The sequence below is a fragment of the Lynx rufus genome, unplaced genomic scaffold (genome assembly GCF_022079265.1).
Source record: "Lynx rufus isolate CCGP_SWC_20201006 ecotype Redwood Valley unplaced genomic scaffold, mLynRuf1.p SCAF_25, whole genome shotgun sequence".
NCBI lineage: Eukaryota > Metazoa > Chordata > Mammalia > Carnivora > Felidae > Lynx > Lynx rufus.
Genome location: NW_025814840.1, coordinates 7,428,287 through 7,445,507, shown reverse-complemented (window position 1 = coordinate 7,445,507; position 17,221 = coordinate 7,428,287). Strand labels below are relative to the sequence as shown.

At 44.8% G+C, this 17,221-nt stretch overlaps 1 long non-coding RNA gene across 2 annotated transcripts in view; it reads right to left on the bottom strand.

The window, feature by feature from the left end:
• LOC124518666 (uncharacterized) overlaps window positions 1-17,221 on the bottom strand; it is a 91,053-nt gene that overhangs the window by 47,404 nt on the left and 26,428 nt on the right. For both annotated transcript variants that reach the window (XR_006963725.1, XR_006963724.1), the window contains 2 exons: window positions 6,227-6,375; window positions 5,579-6,055 (listed from right to left, as the gene is read on the bottom strand). This is a non-coding gene — a long non-coding RNA (uncharacterized LOC124518666). The remainder of the gene's footprint in view (window positions 1-5,578; window positions 6,056-6,226; window positions 6,376-17,221) is intronic.

The following is a 17,221-nucleotide window of genomic DNA, read 5'->3' as shown; positions in this document are numbered from 1 at the left end:
TCTCCCCAAGATACACTCCGCATGCAACTTTTATCTCGGACTCTGTTTCCAGGGAACCCAATCAGATATTAGGAGGGAACACCTCTGAGAGACAAAGTTCCTGGGTTTCCCCAATTCCCTGGGATGCGTCTGTATTACTTTAAACGGATAAGATGGCATTGTTTTAAAAGAGGCAAGGTCCTCCCTGGAGTGTTAAAATTAATCAAGCCCAGGAATTTGCAATGCATACATTTTATTCTTCTTCCTGATCTCAGACTTTTTTTTTTTTTAATGTTTATTTATTTTTGAGAGAGAGAGCCAGAGTGCAAGCAGGGGAGGGGCAGAGAGAGAGAGAGGGAGACACAGAATCCGAAGCAGGCTCCAGAACTGAGCTGTCAGCACAGAGCCCGACATGGGGCTCGAACCCACAACCACGAGATAGGACCTGAGTCGAAGTCGGACGCCTAACTGACTGAGCCACCCAGGCGCCCCGATCTCATACTTAAAAAAAAAAAAAGTGGCTATTTTAATTTAAATGGTATCACTAGTAAGTAATGAGCCGAGGTTAAATGCTTCAGGGCATGTACTTCCCCAACCTGATGTCAACATGGGTGATGCTTCCGTCCCAAAGATGCTGCTGTGGCTTACGGCGTAATTCTTTTCTCTTGGAGAACTGTCTCCATACACTCGGCTACCGACTAGTCGCACCAGAAAGTCACCCCGTGGCCTTACGACAGTTTTATTAGTCTTGTCCACCTGCTCACCAACCCCACGGTCCACTCAGATTTTATCCTGAATACCACTGAAAGGCTCCCAAGATCCAATGCTTCCTCGAAGGATGAAGCTTGTTCTTTTTTTGTTTTTCTTCATGGAGGATATTCACGAGACTCTGACAGCCGTTTTCAAGAGGCGAGGCCTGAAACCATCTTGAGTGATGATGCATCTTTGGAATAAGTGCTCGGACATCCACAGTGGCTCCTTGGAGGGGACAGTGCTTTTTATGGATCAGCGTTGGATGTTTGTTTAAAACGAAATCGGCCACATCACGTTCAGAGTCATTTTCATGTTCAGCGTGACGCTCCAGGTCTAATGCCGCAGGCTGCCTGTCAACATCTTTGGCTAAAAAATGATGAAACCTTCGAAGTAACCGAGTCAGACTTTGTACGTGGAGGTACCGGACGTGACCTCCTATAGATAAATGCCAAACTGTTGTAAGGACGCCAGCTTGTAGAAAACTCCCAGCCAAACAGTACGCGCTACCCGCAGATAAGCGTTACTGTAACAACTGATAAATGGGCAGAGAAGACGCCACAGAGAGGGTAGGGAAATGGCTTGTTTTTAAGACGGCAGTCTTACAAGCGATCCCGATCCTGGGAGTCTATCTCAAGACAATAGTCAGAAACGGCGGGGCAACTTTCATGCACAAGGATGTCATCACAATGCTATCGTTTATTTATGACGAAGGGAATACGCTAAGTGCTCAACGCAAGGGAGATGGTTGCATAAACGGCCGCGTTGAACTAAGGGTTCTGAAGACTTGAGGATAATAAGGAAACATACTCAGCCACAGTGTTGAACGAACGAAGCAGGATTTATGGCTGATGCAATGTCAGCTATATAAAAATATACAAAAGCTACGTAAGCACGAAGAACCAACTTGAGAAAGAACAAAATGTCACCAACCGGTGGATGTCTTAGCACAGTGAGGTGATGCATGATTTCCTTTCCTTCCTTCTGCTTCGTCTCATGTTATGGATTCTCTATGATGGAACAAAGATTATAAACTTTATATGATAACAATTGAAGGAGGAGGAGGTGAAGGAAGAACATGGTTGTCCCTTCACCCCGGTTACCGAGGTAATGAGAAACAGTCAATCTGAGGCATCGCAGTTGGAACGGGGCCCCAGGCTACTACAAAATAGGGTGGAAAACCGACAATGTGAGAAATGGACCCACACAAACACATTAAAATAAAGGGGAAAGGGGAACCACGGTGAGAACCTGCATTGGGGTGATATTTTGAAATGTGAGTCAATGTGATTTTCTTGTGTTTGCTTGTGCCAGATCTTTCTTCCATTTAGTCAGCTTTGTGCTCTGAAGCACTCGTCCAGACGGTAGGGGAACCACGAGTCTGTCCTTGGCTTGAGTTTTAGAACCCAAAGCCTCTGAGGAGCTGCAAAACTTGGGGAGGGGAGTAAGAGACAGGCTCTCTGGCCCTCCAGGTTAGAAGGCATTGCCCAGACCAGGAGGACAGGGCAGGCTGGAGAGGAGGCCAGGAGGGACCTCAACAGGGGGCCCTGCAGCACAGCCCCCTCCCCTCATCGTGCAGAGATGGAAGAGGAACAACCAGAAACCCCACCCAGGCCGGAGGACACGCGCACCCCTTCCCCAGGCGGAGCCAGGGAGGCCACGAGATGCCAGAGTGGAAACATGGCGGGGTCTGGGTCTCCCCGTTCCAAGGGGATGGCAAAGGGACGCTGGATCCTACATGCCTAAGAGCAGCGGGAAGAGTGAATTCCACCCAGTGCCCAAGAGGATGCCAACTGCCCTTCCTGCTCCGGAGAGCCCACCGAGGGGCCCAGGGCCTCACCAGCTCGGCGTCTTCGCTGCCAGGGAGGTGGACCCCAAGCCCACTTGAACTAGCAGAAAGATCCCCCCAACTCTGAAAGAGGCCTGAGATGAGAACAGGAAAAGGACCCAGCAGCGATCTGTGTGGCATCAGACATGGCCATCTCGGCGGCTGCCAGTACAGAGAGAAACTCATGCCCAACAAACACAGCGTCCTCAGTCTAAATGGTAGCTGTGGGTAAGCCCCCAGGAATGCAGTGTAATCATGGGGAGGGGTGCTGCTGAACTGGCAGAAATTTAATTTCTAATACCCAAAGGAATGGGAACTCAAATGAGAAAGTAGCTATTTCATTGATACTCAGAAGCCATCGATTGTAAAATGCATCATTAATTTATGTACCACTAAGAAAGAAAGACGCCAATTAATCTATGAAACAATGCTTTCTCATCACTTAAAATCTGTATTTTATGCTTGCTGAAAAAGCTTTTCTAGACTTATTGGGTCAGAGGCTTTTATTATACATCACACTCACGCGTATACAAAAAAGAAAATAAATTCGTTAAGAAATTCCTGAAGTTATCTTCGCATTCATAGTTTACGCATTCGGAATCAATGTTCATATTTTTCTGCACGGCGCTGTCCTCTGTATTGATGATGAAACATTTCTCACAAGTGTCCCCACTATTGGCTGCAGGTTTTCTTCCGAGATGCTGCCATCCATTCTAAAAGGTCTGATGTGGGTGCTTGCTTGCTTGACGTGTGCAAACAGGCATTGCCTTTGTACACAACTCAGTAACAAAATGATCACAGTTTCAAACGCTTGTAGTAATCTACATCTATTACCGTGTATGAGGTTGTTTCTTTTCAGCGACCCCCCCCAACACAAATACCTGCTTCACTAATATCATATTTGCACCCCACTGCTCTGTTTCCAAACCTTTCTGTTGACGATAACTTTTCATCTCAAACCTGAAACTTGGGATGATCTTTTTGAAAACATTTCAAACAGCAACTAAACTCAACTTGGGTCCTACCAACAATGCACAGACTTCAACAGAAGGGACGGTCATAGGAATGCCTGTGAACAAGTTCAGACATGCACGGGCCATTCCGTCCGCCCTGCCACCCGGGAAATAGCGATTCAAAGATGCCATCAGTGAGAGGATCCTGATTTCTGAGACGCTAACGCACGAAAAGGCATGTATTGGAATTAATGAAGTATGACAACTTGAGTTAAAGAAATACTTAAAGGTGCATATCTTGCACACGGTGGACTGGGTAAAATGAAGTTATGCCCATTACACAGGTTTAGCAATGGGAGACCCAAGGGTCCATGAGCAGCCCGGCCACAGAGAAGGGTCCGAGGTCCTTGGTCTAACGTGGCCTCACGATATCTGGCGGGAATTAGTTCAGCAGGAACAGCATCCCCGAGCTGCTGACATGAAAACGGAGGCTATATGGTTTCACAGAGGAAGTATCACAGCCATCCATCTTCCTGCCCCTTCAAATAATCCACTTTCAGCCCAGCCCTCGATCAGGTGGTGAGTCCTCCTGACAAAGAGCAGACCAGAACCTTCCCTTCATGGCCCGGCTGTGGTACACTATACATTCGACACAAAACAAGCAAACACTGACAATGAACTGACAGATGAAGGGAAGAAAGGGAGTGTGTGGTTAACAGCTTGCAACTGACGTGGGTTTGGGTCCCCGAGCTGTAATATTTATTATCTTATGAGTCACTTAGCCTTTGAGAGACAGAAACTAGCTGCTCACCGACACCATTTCCTCTTCTTCCTGGGCATTTGCCAAGACCGTGCATCCCAGCCCCCTTGCCTTTTGATGGGGTCATGGAATCGACACCTGGCTGATGGAATCTGAGCACAGGGAGGAAATAGACCGCTTCTCGACTTGGAATCTAAACCCTTCTGCCTGATGCTCACATTCCCTCGCCTTTCTCTTATCAACTACCACCAGACTCACAGGGGCCAAAAGGAGGATTCTGATGCCCTACTGGCTTTCTATATGAAAGGAGCCTGAAGCCCCAAATAACTGTGTTCAGTAGATAACCTTGACCACCAAACTACATGGACGCCACAGTGGCAAAATGTAAGTTACCCCACTCTAGGTAATACACCTCTCATGCTGCAGCGTCCTCATCTACGGGGAAGGATAGATTAGTTACCTAGACCAGTCAGCCCCGTGCCCGCCATACAGGAAGTGCTACCTAAACAGCGGCCATGTTACCATTGTTGTTGGTCCTGTCATTCGTTGCCCTTGTGGAGGCAAAGAACGCAGATAGAGAATTCTAACAGGCAGGAGGCTTTTTGCAGCATAGAGGGAAGTAAAACTTCTATCAATATCAATTCGTACAGACTACATTTAAAGTGAAATTTGAGCAATCACATTTTCAGAGTCTGAGAATTATCTGTAACTAGTAATAAAGACCCCGAAACGGGGCACCCGGGGGGCTCAGTCGGTCAAGCATCTGACCTCAGCTCAGGTCATGATCTCGTGGTTCGTGGGTTCGAGCCCTGCGTCGGGCTCTGTGCTGACAGCTCGGAGCCTGGAGCCTGCTTCGGATTCTGTGCCTCCCTCTCTCTCTACCCCTCCCCCACTCGTGGTCCTTCTGTCTGTCTCTCTCTCAAAACTAAAATAAACATAAAAAAAAAAAAGTCGCTTTAACCAGCTTTCTTTCTAGCTGTGCCTGCAATGTGTTCTCCTGACACCTGAGAGTTTCCCAGCCAATCTCTCATTCATTGGTTCATTCATTGATTCATTAAAGAAACATTTACTGAGCACCTTCTACGCACCAGGCACTGTGTTCGCTTCTGGAGATAGAACAATACCAAAACACACACAGCCCTGCTCTTACAGCTCAGTATGAGAAGACAGACCAGAAACAGATAAACAAATCGGCATACACTTACATATGTAGAAAAAGTGTTCTAAAAGTGGGGGAAAAAATAAAATTATAGTGTTCTCTGACTGGGGAAGAACAAGAGGGACTCCAGAGATCAACCAAACACCCACCTGAGATGATAATTAAATCATTTGGTCTACACGTGCCTTGTCTCCTCAACAGACTGTAAATACCTTCGGGAAGGGATTCCTGCAGCATTTGGCAATGTCCCCACACATAGTAGGTGCTCGTTAAATTCGTCGATAAGGCAGCTGGCTTTTGGTCTTCCAGACAGCGTCAGCCCGGCCTGGGTCTTGACCTTGTCTTCTGCCCATCTACTGCTTTTCTTCCATCGGCAGCGCCCACTTCAAGGAGATGGCCATATTTTTCCATCATCTCATTCTTTGTAGGATGCACACCGGTGGCCCCTCAGGCAGGACTGATCTTTGTGGTCTCCAGCAAGCTAGAGGATGTTTGGGAATAATCTTGGTAACAGCCATCTCGCGCGCGTCAGCCTCGGCGGGTGGCGCAGAGATCCTGGGAAGGTTTACGGGATTGTCTCCTCTTTGGGAGACTTGTTGGTAGCTTAGTCGTTCTTTATCCACTCTCTTAAAATAAAAAAAAAAAAAATTAAAAAAACACAACAGTCAGAGTCATTATTAAAAGGGAAAAATCAAACGGTAATAACACTCCAGAGACACCAGAAGTATTATGAAAAGGAAGTGTTTAAGTGGAAAATACTGAGCTTTGGAAATAAAACTGCAGGCATCTGAACTTACGTATGAAACCCAGGAAGGGATGTGAGAAATGGTGAGAAGGTCTTTTGCCATTGAGTCAGGTCTCTGGCAAATGATCCCTGATGAATCCACATTTGCTCTGGGATTTGAAACTTTCCATGCTCTTATATTTCATCAGCTGCTTTGAGTTACTTTTAAAGAAACACATTTTTAATGAGAAATTTTTGACAGAGAATGCAGTGCAGATGTAATTCTTTGGAACAATTATTTCCTTTGTTGATAGCTCTTTTTTTTTTTTTTTCCACAGCACCCACTTGCAATTACAAATAAAACCGTAATTAAAACTCTAAATTCACTCAAAATTATCATCCCATCGGTCACCTCCAGATATCCTTGAAATGTCATTCTGGAAAGAATGTCTTATTAAAGATGCAATGTGCTAAGACAGAGGGTTTAGATTTTTCTGATTTGTAGTCATAAATCGATAGTATGTGGGAAATTTTTAACTGACTTGAAAATTATCACAATGAATTAAAAATCTAAGTCAAGAGACCCTAGGATAGCCGAACTGTCTTGGCCGGGGGGGGGGGGGGGGAGGCGGGGGGGGGGGGACAAAAGGAGGCTAAGTTGGGTTTTGCTGGGTTTTATTTTTTTTACATTTCTATACAAATTGCAAGCACATTCAAGGATTTAGTGACATATATGTTATAGACCAACACACTTCCCCCAGTGCAGACATGAAACGCTTAGTCTAATTTAGCCGTGATCTACGTGTATTTTTTTGAGTCTCCCCCTGAGACAGGGTGTGTTGAAATCTGATGGTAACTCATCAACTGAGTCTTTGAAGATTTTTAAAGTGATCCAAGAAGTGCCTCTCTCCCCCCATTCCTCCTCCTCTTCCCCATCCTCTCCCCCTCTGGCATTTCCCACTTTCCTAAAAGTCACCGTCCCTCTTCCACAACGCCATAAACAAGCAACTTCTAAGAGTAGCTCCGACTACCTCTGTCCTTGGCCCAGGTAGGTCACTCATCTACCCTGGTCTTATGTCCGATCTCCTCCCTCCGGTCCTCACAAAGCCCGGCCCTCCCCGAAGGCTCTGATGAATCGCTCTCTTGTTCCTAAAACCGATGCCCACTCTGCCCACGCAAGGAGCACTGCAGGATGTAGCCTCGGTTTACCTTCCTGTCCTTGGCTCTCCGTATAGACGGCAAGCTTGACCACCCCACGCTGTCCGCTGTGAGTCGTGCTACCGTCTCCACAGGGAGCATCTTTCCTCTCGTGTGGGCACGTCCATCCACATCCTGCCGGCCCTTCAGTCCCCACAGGAGAAAAGCTGCCCAATGGGCAGCGGGCTCCATGGGAATCCTGGGCGTTCGGAAAATTCCCGGTGCTGATGTCCATCACAAAAAAGCCTTCTTTCCTCCACTAAGCTGAGATCAGAAAGGTTCTCCTGATGCGCTCACTCCCTACAATCAATTCTCACCTTTTATTCTTTTGCTCTTTTGTTTCCAAAGAATGGGATTGGGGCTGGGTGGCCCAGTGGGTGGCTCAGATCATGATCATGTGCTGACTTCAAGCCCCACATGGGCTCTGTGCTGACAGCTCGGAGCCTGGAGCTGCTTCGGGTTCTGTATCCCTCCTCAGCTCACTCCCTCTGCCTCTCTCTCAAAATAAACAAATAAACATTAAAAAAGAAAAATGGGACTGAGAGCGAGTGGCACTGTCACTGTGGCGGTTCCAGGGGTGTGAGGGGACACGTAGGAGACTGGCTCCCCAGTCCCTCTGGTAAATAACCATTCATGACTTGAGAGCACCGGACGAGCCCTCCTGGAGCTAAGGGATGGTCTCCAGGCCTCCCGGGTTTGAGTGTGAAGAGGTCCAGGCCCTGCTGGCGAACTTTAAAGCCTCAAGCCCTGGACAGGCCCAGACATGCTAGTGTCTGACAGGGTTCCCGTGAGGTGGGCAGATTCGGAACGGCGGGGTGAGAGTAAAGGTCCCACTGCCTGTCGAAGGGGGTTCTCAAACTGTCAGCGTCCGCGGCCGGGTCTTTTGACTGCGAGGACACACAGACTAGCGCCTGCAGGTGGGCAACGCGAGAATCCACGGGAGTCACAGGGAACACGGGGACACGAAGCAAACACACATGCGGACGCCTCCAAGAACCACGACTGGGAGACATCAGAACCTCGGTCTGTATTTCTCCGGACCTACCCACTCTGCTCAGCACATCTGCTCCTTTCTTCTCCTTTTGCCGTCCACTCACTGCCCGTTTCCTCGCAGTCCTTCCTCTCTCGTAATTTTACTTGTCCTTGGCTTTTCAAGACCTCTCTTGCCCCTCGTTGACCTGGGATCTTCGTGTCCATTTCCTGACTGGCTTGGTCTTTCAGCCCCAAATCTGTCTTGTTGAGAGAGCAGTGTGATTGACCCAAAAACACTTTGAACAAGGCCACTGAAGAGCCTAAGTTAGGTTCCCACTCAGCCTGTGACGTGTTAGCGCAACGGGACAATAGTAACGGGGACGGGTGACATGGTGGCTGTGACCACGCGCTCTGAGAAGCTTCACCTCTTAGCAGGGCTGTGATTGGAGCAGGCTCTGAGACCCTTCGCGGCTCCCCTGCTAAAGACGCTGGAGGTTTTGAGTGTGGCAGCCTAGGGTTCTATCAGAGTCTCCAGATCTGCCTCCACTGAGCATGTTTTTGGGGAGCAAGCACGATCTGAATCCTCTCTCACAGTTCGATAACCTAGCCCACCAGGCTCATCATTAGGGCCTTAACATGTTTAGCTGTTGTCTAACCCTGTAGTTAAATACCAAGAAACGCCTTTAGAATCACACACTCAGTGGAAAGATGGTTCACCTTCCATGACTGAATTCTTAAAAAAAAAAAAAATATATATATATATATATATATATATATATATATATATATATATCTCCCACACATAATTCATTAGCTTGTATTAAGTTAGAAAGGTCCAGGATGTACCTTGAGGAAATAATTGTGAACATAGGAGATAATTGGGCACATTAGCCAAACAGCATTCACAAGAAAAGCATTTCCCCATGGCTGGTGGAAATCCTGAGGCTTAGTCCTAAGCGTTTAGCATTAAGGAAAATGGCCAAATATGAAGTATTTCAGAATCAAAACCACTACTCAGAAAACAAAATGGGAGGAGGGTAAGAAGTTACAGTAGACAGACTTCATTAGCTCGGCCCCGGCACCCACTCTGGGCATGTTGACCTGGCAAAGAGCACACCTGGGGTGTCTGTGCCCAGTTGTTTAGCTGGTAAAGAGCCAGAGTGATGGTTTCCGTCCTGTTCCCCAGTTGGTCTGTTCTCATCCATTGGCTATAACTGTGCCTGGTTCTGCAGGACCTTGTTCTCTTTGCCGTTGGGTGACACTTTTGGAGAGTGACTTCTTCCCATGACTGACAACTAACCAACCAACCAACAACAACAACCAGAAAATCAGACTCCCGTCCATCCATCTCGCCATCTTCAATGGCAGGGGACACCCTATCACCTGTCGCCCAGGGGCTCGTTTTCAGCCTGCTCTGCAAAGATGACAGGAGACAATGAAAGAAAACCAAGGACAAAAGGTTGACACTGACCTCCCTCAATTAGGAAATGTATTTATTTCATGAAGTCAAAGGGGAAAAATTGACTTTCTGAATAAAGGTCAAAAGGCATTTGATAAAAATTCAATATCAATACCTATTTTTTAAAAATGGCTTAGTAATCTAGAAATAGAGGGAACAAAGAGACAGAACCCCAACAAGATAAAGAAGGTTTAGGGGCGCTTAGTCGAGCATTTGCCTCTTGCTTTTGGCTCAGGTCACTGTTTGTGAGTTCAAGTCCCGCCGAGAGCTCTGCACAGATAGGGTGGAGCCTGCTTGGGATCCTCTCTCCCTTTCTCTCTGCCCCTTCCCTGCTTGTTTGCTTGTTCTTTCTCTCTCTCAAAATAAATAAATAAAGATTTTTTCAATGTCTATATAAAGCCAACAGCTAATATGATATGCATGGTGAAAAAGTGAGTCCTGTTAACATCAAAAATAAGATAAAGATGTCCTCTCTCACCATGTTTAACATAGTCTAGAATTTCTAGTCTTTGAAATAAGACAATGAAAAGAAAAGTGAGGAAAGGAGGTAAAATTGTTGTTTGTATGTGCTATCACTGTTTATCCAAAAAAACCCAAAGCAATTAATGAAAGACTATCAGTCTGAAAAAGAGAATTTAATAGGGCAGAAAGATACAAGGTAGACATAAATTTTTTTCTTAGGTATAGCAACAATGGCATTGGAACTGGATCAAGGTGATAGATCGAAGAACACACATGACTGTCAAATTTTTAGTACAACAGGGATAAACCCAACAAGCAGTGGAAAATACAAGAAAGTCTCATCAGTGATTAGTTCTTTGGAAATAGAAACAACACAAGAGAAAAATAGTGTGAAGAGGAGAACAGATACAAGAACCTCAATTCAGATTGAAGAAATATGGAGAGCCAGAGGGGGATGTGGTTCAATCAGTATATAATTAAGAGTTCATTGGGGCGCCTGGGTGGCGCAGTCGGTTAAGCGTCCGACTTCAGCCAGGTCACGATCTCGCGGTCCGTGAGTTCGAGCCCCGCGTCGGGCTCTGGGCTGATGGCTCAGAGCCTGGAGCCTGTTTCCGGTTCTGTGTCTCCCTCTCTCTCTGCCCCTCCCCCGTTCATGCTCTGTCTCTCTCTGTCCCAAAAATAAATAAACGTTGAAAAAAAAATTAAAAAAAAAAAAAAAGAGTTCATAAACAAATTTCACTTATGAACTGATACTGGGAGAGTATTTAAAAACTGAATTCAGCAGAATATTAAGAGAATAACATTATGGCCAAGTAGAACTTATTCTGTAGAGTATGTAGAATATATTCATATAATCCGCTACAATATAACAGATCAAAGGGAAAAATACATGAGTTTTAATAGACTTGAAAAGGCATTTGGTAAATTTCAATACCTATTCTAATTTAAAAAGGAAGAAATCTTAGAAAAGGAATAAAAGGAAATTTCCTTAACAAAGGTACCATAGTCCCGTAAGAAGAGACACAATTGGACAGTGAACATAGGAGGCTTAGGAGTTGGGAAAATGCAACTTAAAACAATAAAAATATAATTTTTCCCGTAAGATAAAAGAAATTTAAAAGATTAATCATATGCCACGCCGGCAAACCTGTAAAGGAACCTTATTACTGGAAGCAAAATTTTTAAAAGTATGACAAAACCCTTTTGCAGAGCATTTTGCAAACGTGGGACTAGCATTTCCACAATTTGTGAAAACACAGGCGTGAAAGAGATGTTAATTGAAGTACTTTTTTTAAATCGTAGTACATCCCTTCAGGGAACTCAACGCCCACGTGATTCTCAAGCACACTGCTCTCTCCCGGTTGTCACTGCGGAAAATGCACAGAGTACATCCTCGGCCACAGGGTCACTTTTTGGGCCTCCATCACAGAGAGTCTAGGATCTAAGAGGCACAGAAAACAGAAAGAGCAGGGACTCACCACCCACCCCGCTGCCCGGTCTCAACAGCTGTTTAAATACTCCAAAGTCAGATCAGAGAGCTTGAGCCAACCAGGTGGCCTCCACATAAACATGACTGTGACCCATGGTCTCGTCAATCCTGCCTCCAGTGGATGGAGAAAAACCGGAAAGTGAAATGAAGATGTGCCTTATTTATTGAAATTCCCGGCTGTGGCTGCAACTCGGTTTAACAAGCATTAACCCAGACACGACATGGGTTCGGTGCTAGGGACACATGGATGAGTAAGGCATAATTCGTGACCCCTAATCATTTAAATCTCAGTTGTGTTTTTGATTCCAGATACTTAGACATAATTAGAATTCCCGGGGCCAAAGCTAGTTACTCTAAACCAGTGGTTCTCAAAGTGAGGCCCTGGGACCAACACGGTCAGCTTGTCTGAGAACCTTGTCAGAGATGCAAATTCTCAGTCCCCACTCCAAACCCATCGAATCAGAACTGCTGGGGGGTGGAGTCTGAAATACACTTCAATTTGAGGACCGTTACTTTATATTAAGCACTAAGCAACGCCTAGATTATTTTCCTTGTGAAAATTTTGCTAAAGATCACCTGTGGATACCAAAGACACTGCTGTGTAATGTGTATATATGCTATTTCATTTTATAAGATGCTTGCACACCTTTTGTGTGGATGACTTCTTTTTTTTTTTTTTTTTTTTTTTTTTTTTTTTCAACGTTTATTTATTTTTGGGACAGAGAGAGACAGAGCACGAATGGGGGAGGGGCAGAGAGAGAGGGAGACACAGAACCGGAAACAGGCTCCAGGCTCTGAGCCATCAGCCCAGAGCCCGACGCGGGGCTCAAACTCACGGACCGCGAGATCGTGACCTGGCTGAAGTCGGACGCTTAACCGACTGCGCCACCCAGGCGCCCCTTTTTTTTTTTTTTTTTTTTTTTTTTTTTTTTTGGATGACTTCTGAAAACATACCAGTATCACAGAGCTAGTCTCTGCAGAATGTTCCTAGAGCAGACACCCTCATGTACTGCTAGATCAATGCATAAGTATTTATTGAGCTCCTATTATTTATCTGATACGTACATCATGATGCCATGAACCATTTCACGCATATAGCCTTTTTTTTTTCTGAATTAATTCCATGGGATAAATTTCCAGGCATGGGATAACCGTGTGGGGAAAAAAGAATAGGAACATCTTTATAGTTGTTGGGGCATGTTGTCATGCTGTTTTGCAAGTGGGTTTGCCCTCAAATGATGCCAGCTGTCCTGTGAGGGGTAAACTTCATCACCAACTTCCCCACACAGGACAAAATCATTCTATCTTTATGTGTTTAAAATGTTGCCTCAAGGCTGCTCAATTCTACTTTCTTTGTTGTCTAATGAGGTTGTAGATTTTTCCCATGTGTTTCTTTAATACTTGCATTGACTCTTGTATGACTCATCTGCGGATGATTTCTTGGCTATCAGAGATATCACTAAAAAATACCCACTCAAGAATTTCTTACTAGACTCTGGAAACAGTCATGTTGCAGGTTTGCTCTAAGTAAATGAGAGCTTGGAATTATCTATCAAAAAATAAGGAATACCTCATCTGGCCACTGGTAGAGTGTCTACTGAGGTATCTTTTTGAGTTTTTCCAGGGCTGCTTCTAGCGGATAAGGAGTATGTCTGTATGAATTAGAAAGAAAGAAAAAAGAAGAAGAAAAGAAAAAAGAAAAAAAGATGTCTCTTGCTGGAGTTTCAAACCCATGGCCCAGGGACGAGGCCTGATAAGCAGAGAGCTCCAGTCTTCATTTGCTCCCGAGCCCACGTGCCCCTACACAGTGAACAATCTGCTTGATCTTATCCTACTGCCCTGGGTTGGTCACTCCTGTTTTCTATAAAGAACTCCTGGTTTTCTGAAAACCAGAACAAAGCAGGAGGAATTCTGCTACTTCCCCACTTTTATGGCCTAAGTTTCTTGCATGATGGTTTCAGATTGGAGGTCAGCACTACCACTTCTGGTTGTCTTCTCAACCAGGATCAGGAAGGAAGGAAGGAAGGAAGGAAGGAAGGAAGGAAGGAAGGAAGGTAGGTTTGGTTTAGAAGGAAGCCCTGTGCCTAATGAAGCAAGTTGGACACTAAGAAGGATCCAGGAGTTGGAAGGCATCTCCTGCCATGGCTCATGGAAGTAAGGGCTGAGTGTGCCCCAGTTTCTTATTAGTGAGGAAGTGGGGAGAGTATGCTGCTAAGGTCTTGGTGGTGTCTAAGGCAATTCCCTGCAGGACTCCCTCTCCATCAGCTTAGGTTGTTCAAAGAACTTTCTAGGTCTACCTCACCTTGTCCCTGACCATTGAACTCTTAATATCTCTCCTTGCTCTTCCAGATGTTGACACTCATTTGCACCATCAGCTTAACATGCTCAGCCTTTCTTAGCTTACAAGAAAAATCCTTTGCTCTATGCAGCCCTTCCTCCATCCCTTGACAGCTGAACTTCTGAACGAATCACACACACGAATCTATACTCCCTCACCTCCATTCACCACTTAGCCTGTGGAGACAGGGGCCTCCACTCCAACAAGCCCTTTAGAGCTGTTCTCACAAGCCTACCAGCTTAGTGCTTTCCTTGTCAAGCTCAGTGGACATTTTCCAGTCCTTTTTGCCATTGGCCTTGAGAATGTGTATGCTCCATACAGACAGAGCCCTGTCTGGTTTTCACGAACGTGTCCCAAGTGTATCCTAAAACAACTGTACCTGGTCCACAATAGGCTCTAAACAAATATTTGCTGAATTAAGTACTCTCTCCCGCTTCTCCTGCTTATCTGGACATTCTCTTTGAATGTCCTTTCACCTGAGGATTCTGCTTCAGCTTCTGAAAGACCAAATAACTAAATACCAACTTCACTGTCATTTCTGGCATCCCTGAACTTGTGCCCACCAATAATCGTGTGATGGCACAGGTTTCCTTCATAGCTGATCACATCGCCGTAATACAGAAAGAGCATGTCATTCAGATTTATTGTTAATATCAAAATATTCAGTTTCAGGGGCGTCTGGGTGGCTCAGTTGGTAAGCGTCTGACTTCGGCTCAGGTCATGATCACACGGTTTGTGGGTTCAAGCCCCGCGTCGGGCTCTGTGCTGACAGCTCAGAGCCTGGAGCCCGCTTCAGATTCTGTGTCTCCCTCTCTCTCTGCCCCTCCCCAACTCGTGCTCTGTCTCTTTCTCCTTCAAAAATAAACATTAAAAAAAATTTTTTAATGTTTATAATGTTTTAAATACAATTTCAATTAATAATACAAGTCAAAATAGTAAAGATAACGTGTCACCATTTCAGGCTTTGTGAGACTAATTGGTAGGCTAGCATTCGTGAAAATAAATAAAATCACTTTTAAGAGCTATACTTCACGTGCAGTTGCTTAATCACATTAGGCCGTAAGTCTTTCAAGAAAAAGTCTTACTTGGGAACCCTTGCATGCCTTGTAAGGACAAATTAAAAGGACAACGACACCCTGACCGCCTCCAAGTTTCACAAGCAAAGCTTTCCAAAATCTGGACACTGCCGCCATCAGTTATCTTGGTGCACACACAAGACAGAACAGAAAGAAAGCAAAGAAAAAAGTATCAGAGAACAGTAGGGCTCCCCAGAATTCTGGTTCCTCTACTGGCCTCAACTGAAAGCGAACAAGAATTCAGTATCGCAAATGTGCACACACTTGGCCAGAGTCCAGGAAGAGACGGCACCGAGGGCTGATGGCTTCTACTCTAGCACTCGAAGTGCTCCAATCTGACTGCTTGGTTTTTAAACAACAAAAGAACAATAATTATTATAGTTAAAAATAAGAATTCAAATGTATTCTTATATACCAGAATTTCATCCTGTTGTAGTGTACTGGTTTGGGGCAAGTACCGATCTTAACACTAGCAAAAGTATCTATTTGTAAGCTCTCTTTCTCTGATGACACTTTAAATATTGATGTCTCTGTGAGAAATACAGAGAGGATGAGACACGTTAAATAATACTGCAATCATCAAAAAATAGACTGTGGAACAAAACAAATAAACTACCTCAACAAATAAATGTAAAACCTTTAAAAAAAAAAAAAAAGGATGAACCCACAGGTGGAGACCTAATGGTTATATTAACTAATTGCAATATATACACCTTAGTAGGAACATGACTCAAATAAACAAATAATATAACAAATAAATATATGTATATGTATGTACATTTATGGAGAAATATACAAAATGGGGAAATTTTAATACTGACCAGATATTGGATTCTATCAAAAAAAAAATACCGTTAACTTTTCAGATACCTATTGAAAATGCTTAATAATAAAATGGTACAATATTGAGGATTTCTTTCAAAACAATGTAGGCAAGGGGCCGTGAGTTGAGGGTATAGAGGAAATAAGACTGGCTGGGAGTGATAGGGTCACCAGCTTCCAAGATGACCCCAATGACCTCCACCTCTTAGTATTCATGCTCTTGTGTGATCTTCTCCCACAGTGAACAGAGTTGACCTCTGTAGCCACAAGACACTGTGGAAGTGAAGGCGTCTGACTGCCAAGGATAGGTCATATACATCTTCTGCCTTGCTATCTCTAAAGGTGACTCACTTGGGGAGAAGCCAGCAGGCACATCATAAAGACCCTTGAATAAGACGTCCTGCCAATGGCTGGCACTAACTTGCCAAGCATGTGAGCGAATCACCTTGGAGGCAGATCTTCAAGCCCCAGTCAAGCCTCCTGATGACCACAGTTCCAGATCCACACAGCTGAGGCGTTCCTGGATTTATGACCCACCAAAATGGTATGCAATAATAAATATTTACTGTGTTCAGCTGCTAAGTTTTGGGGTGATTTGTTCTATGCAATAGAAAGCTAATGAACCTGAAATCGCTGAAGCATGATGATGGTTGTGCAGAGTTCACGACACCATTCTCTCAGTTTTATATGTTTGAAATTTCATGATCAAAATATTTGAAGACCAACAGTAAATAGATAGATAGATAGATAGATAGATGCTTCATCGAAGTCCATTATCTATCCTGTTCTCTACACTCTACCTCTATGCTTAAATGAATCATTTCATACCTTCATAACTTTATCGTCTCCCAAATGTCTAAACCCCAGACCTTCACTCAGTCAGATCCATACCCCTAACACCAAACATCCTGCCCCTCTTCTGGTTCCTTCATGGAATGTTACCATCATCTGACCAGTCACCCAAGGCAGGAATCAGGAGCCATGCTGGACCGCTCTCACCCACGAAGCCAACCGCTTTCCAGCACCTGTTTTTTCTGTCTTCTAAACAGCCATTTACTCCCTCTCCTCCTGCTTCTCGATCCTCACTTCTATGGCCCCAGCTCAAACTTTCATTTACTTACACCAACCTCTTATGTCACTAAGATTATGATTAGGGTAGCTGAGCTACGCTGATAGATTCATCTACACAAGGGCTCACATTAAGAAATGTTTATTTCTGGCTCACATATGGTCCATGGTATGTTTCCAGACAG